The sequence below is a fragment of the Sinocyclocheilus rhinocerous genome, unplaced genomic scaffold, assembly GCF_001515625.1.
Source record: "Sinocyclocheilus rhinocerous isolate Xijiao unplaced genomic scaffold, SAMN03320098_v1.1 scaffold2019, whole genome shotgun sequence".
Taxonomy (NCBI): Eukaryota; Metazoa; Chordata; class Actinopteri; order Cypriniformes; family Cyprinidae; genus Sinocyclocheilus; species Sinocyclocheilus rhinocerous.
The window spans coordinates 119,309-124,276 of NW_015660491.1; positions in this window are offsets into that span (position 1 = coordinate 119,309).

The window sequence follows — 4,968 nt, forward strand, 5'->3', positions numbered from 1 at the left end:
GAGTATGGGTCACCATACTTGGCCACATGTCACGTCACTTTTCACTTTTTCACTTTTCACTTTTCAATATTACAGCGAGAATAAAAGTTACTCCTTCTTTCTTTGTGTGAACATTTGGGCGGTGTTATGCAAATCTTCCCAGATCGTGACGTAGGTATGTGGGGGCGTGTTAGAACGAGCCGTTTTAGGTAGGTGTGGCTAACTCTTAACTTTTATAAAGAATATCTCTTTGGATTTGAGACTTTAGTCTTTGCAACTTTACAGATCTTCTTTATGCACCAAGAGCTTGTAACACTCCAAAGAGAAAGGAAAAAATGAAATCGCATCATATGACCCCTTTAAGGATAGAGTATATGAAGGACAGAAACGATAGAGAGAGCGCCGGAGGGAATATGCAATTAAATGAGAGCATGTCATTAACTAAATGCGCCGGATGTTAAACGACATGCAGTCATTAATTCTTTAAGCATCTCAGATTCAAGCTTCATTTGCTCAGCAGAAAAGCAATGCACTTAACAGATCTGTTACTTTCTGCTCCCTTATCTCCTCATATCGTCCCTCGTCTCTCTCTATAAATTCAGTTCTATTATATTCAGCTTTATTGGCGTGGCTAAAGCTCCTAATGTTACGATTTGCAAACAGCATCTATTCGGATAAAACAACAGCAGCAATAAAACGACGATGTTAAATGCTGGAGCTTAACAGGAGGTTGTAATGGTCTCTGAACTCAGTAATGCTGCTTTTGTGCTCGTCTCGTCAAACTTCACCTCCTCTTTTCTCTCCATCAGCTCAGTCGTTCTCCCGCCCGCTGCTTAAAACCTTTCCGCCGTGTCAACAGAATGTCCCCTCAGCTGGGGCTCCTGACTTTCCCTCTCCTGTCCATCACCGCGTCCATCTGTCTGTCTCTCTGCAGCTCTCTGCCAAAACCTAGTGAGCTGCCTATGTAGGCAGCCTTTTAAGGCCTCATTTGCAACAAAATGCATTGTTCTGAAGAGTGGAGAGCGGGATTATGCTGCCTTCATTGCATGTATCCTGCATGGAGAATCCCAGAATGCATTGTGATAAAATCAGGGGAAAAATCCACCCTAGATTGCATACAAAGACAGAAATGTTGATTCTAAATTTACTTAATTTATTAAATATCTGGAAAAATATATAAAATATGTATACGTATGTATACATACACATACACATATATATTTTAAATTCATAAATTATAAATATTAAATATTTCTTAAATATATATATATAAATACAAAAATATTTATAATTTATGAATATATATATATATATATAATTCTAAAATATACATAATATATATTTTAATAGAAGCCTTGCGTGTACATATGTGGTTTATTTATAAATATAAAATATGAATATTATTAAATATTATATTTTTATTTAAAAATATCTATATGCATAAACATTATATATATATGCATAATAAAAAAATTATATAAAGTTACATATGTTTTATTTCATATTTTTGTTTATTTTTATGCTTAGTAGAATATGGTGTGACATATGTTAACATGCTTGTAAAATGGCAATATTCATTTGAATGATAAACAATATATGGCACAATATATGATAAATATGAACATTCTCTCTTGCTGCTGCGGCTGGATTTCAGCTCCCGAAGTCTTGATAAAGTTTGAAGGTGTGCAGAATAAGTCACAGATTTCGCTGAGCTGTTGGCTTGAATGAGGGTCAGTTTCTGCTTTCTCATCACTACATTATATTTGGAAGCAGATGACCAGCGCGTTTGGGCCACCTGCTTTTACCGTCAGGCATATGGATCGGACAGCTATAAGGACAAACCCAGGGGTCCTCGTTTCAGTGGTGGGAGGACAAGCAGGGATATCTGTCTTTAAAACCGAGTACTAGTGAACTGCATACTTACAGTATGTACTGCATACTGCCTGCAGTTTCTTAAGAATAGCATGTGAAAGTATGCAGTTAATGACAATACACATTTCACACTGTAGCACTGTTGTAACATGATCCAATTAAAAATGTTTATTTTGCTTTTTAATGAAATTTTGAGTAATAATGTAATATAGCTGTCTGACTTAATAGTATACGCTGCTGGATTTAGAAGTTTGGGATCCGTAAAATGCATTTATTTGATTAAAAAAAATACAGTAAAAACAATTAATATTGTGAAATATTATTGTAATTTAAAATAGCTGTTTTCTAAGTGAATATCTGTTAAACTGTAATTTATTCCTGTGATCAAAGCTGTATTTTCAGCATCATTACTCCTGTCTTCAGTGTCACATGATCTTCAGAAATCATTCTAATATGCTGATTTGCTGCTCAAGAAACATTTCTGATTATTATCAATGTTGAAAACAGTTGTGCTGCACAATATTTTTGAGGAAACTGTGATACATTTTATTTTTCAGGATTCACAGATGAACAGAAAGTTCAAAAGAACAGCATTTATTTGAAATAGAAATCTTTTGTAACATTATGAATGTCTTTACTGACACTTTTGATCAATTTAATGCATCCTTGATTAATAAATCTATTAATTTCTTTCAAAAAAATCCATATCAGTCTATATATTCTGCCACTAAATGCCAATATATAAAGAAACGACTGACACAAACTTTAATGTTTCAGATTTTACTATACTGTATATCTGTGTATTTTCACAGAATGAAACCGTACGAGCGACAACATTAGAGGAAGTGACTGATTTAGGAGCTGTGTGTGTGTGTGTGTACTGGTTTATATATCCTGGTGGGGACTTAAACCTGAATACACACAGACTCATGGGGACTCGTGTCACGGTGGGGACCTAAATTGTGAAAAAGATAATGAAAAGCTACTTGAAAATGGTCTATTAAAACTGCAGTGCAGATCACAGCGAACTCCTATTAACACCGCAGACGAGAGACAGCTGCCGCGAGCTCAGCGCTCGGCCTCATTCTGCGCGTCTCCAGAGGCTCCAGCGGTCAGAGCAGGACTGGACGCTCCCAGAGCTGACGACTGGTCAGCAGAAATAGTTTGACCTGAATCACAAACGCACTGAAGAGTCTGAGAGAGCATGAAGAAGCTGTGTTTAGAGGAATAGTTCACCCAAAAATGAACATTTTGCTCACTCTCAGGCCATCTAAGATTAGGATGAGTTTGTTTCTTCATCAGATTTGTAGAAATGTAGCATTGTATCAGTGTCTCAGCAATGGATGCTCTGCAGTGAATGGGTGCCGTCAGAATGAGAGTCCAAACAGCTGATAAAAACATCACAATAATCCACAAGTAATCCACAGCACTCCAGTCCATCAGTTAACATCTGGAGAAGACAAAAGCTGAAACAAATCCAGCATTAAGACGTTTTTAACTAAAATACATTGAGTCCATAATCCATAACGCTTCCTCCAGTGAAAAAGTGTTCTGGTGTGAATCAGGAGAGAAATCTGCACAGATCAAGCAGCGTTTAAACAGCTCTAAACAAATATGTGGCTGGATTTTGATGTGAGAGACAACAGCAGATGCACTTTTTCACTGGAGGAAGCGTTATTATGGATTATTTTGATTGATTTAAATCAATGGGTAATTTTTGTTATTTTAGTATCATTGAGATACTATTATAGTTATTAATATTTTGAATCAGTTTTTATTTTTATTTTAGTTAAAGTTTTAGTAATTTTGTTGTGTGCCTTTGTCATTTTTAGTAGTTTTTGCTTTTTTATTTATATATGTCTGTTTAGTTTTTTTTAAATAGATTTTTATTTCAGTTTTAGTTTTAGTTATTTTAGTACATCAAGTTAAACTAATTTAAAATGAGACATGTTGCCTTGGCAACCAGTTGAAATAAAGAGTTTTGATATACTGTATGTGTGTGTATAGTTTTTGTTATTTCAGTTAACGTTTATTTTATATCAAATATTGAAAAAGTTTTTTTTATGGTATTTTAGTTTCGGTTTTAGTTAACTATAATAACCCTGAAGACAACACAGATTCAATAAGTCAATCTGTTCTCAATACTGAAAAAAAGTTCATACTGAAAAGTAAATTTCTGACCCTGATTAACACAAATGTTCATTTTTAATCTTTTAAACTGTAAATTCAGGAATATGCTGAGTTTTCTGGAGTTTCTGTCTCTGTCTCTCCGCTGAGAGTTGGTTTGTGCAGTGGATGCGGAATAAAGGATTTCAGGGCTTTAACAGACAGCCGGTGACCTCTGACCCCGGCCCGCCGTGAGGATGCGGTTCCCATAGGCTGGGGCGGGTCGGGCTCCGCTCTACTGCTGTAGTCGCGCTGCGGCTCCCATTCAGCGCACAGTCACGGCCTCTTAATGCAGCTCACAATCTCTCGATTCAGTGGAGGTGTGATCCGATGACATGTATTTTTAATGAGGGGCGACGTCTTTGTTGGCCAGACACAATATCCCGGCGCTGGAGAATGAGAACGGGCCCCTGGCGGTCCCGCATGCAAAATCCCACTATATGTTTTCCTTTTTAATCTGTCATTCTCCCTTTTCTCCAGCTCTTTCTCTGAGTTACACTTCTGTTGGCAGTGCAGGGCTTTGGCAGTCAGAAGAAAAGTGCCCTAGAAAAGTTATCTTTTGCTCTCTGACAATGTCGTCACAAACCAGACCGCACAGAGATCACAGGGTTACCGTTAAACACAATCATACAGCGGTTTGTGAAAGTAAGATTGGGTTAGGAACTGTAAACATGGGTAGAAAGCATTCTCAGACTGACTAAAAACAATTCAAACACTAACATGTGTTTGTGTGTTGCTACTGTAACAAGGACGCATTAAATTGATCAAAAGTGACAGTAAAGACATTTATAATGTTACAAAAGATTTCTATTTCAAATAAATGCTGTTCTTTTGAACTTTCCATTGATCAAAGAATCCTGAAAAATAAAATGTATCACAGTTTCCACAAAAATATTCACAGCACAACTGCTTTCAACATTGATAATAATCAGAAATGTTTCTCGAGCAGCA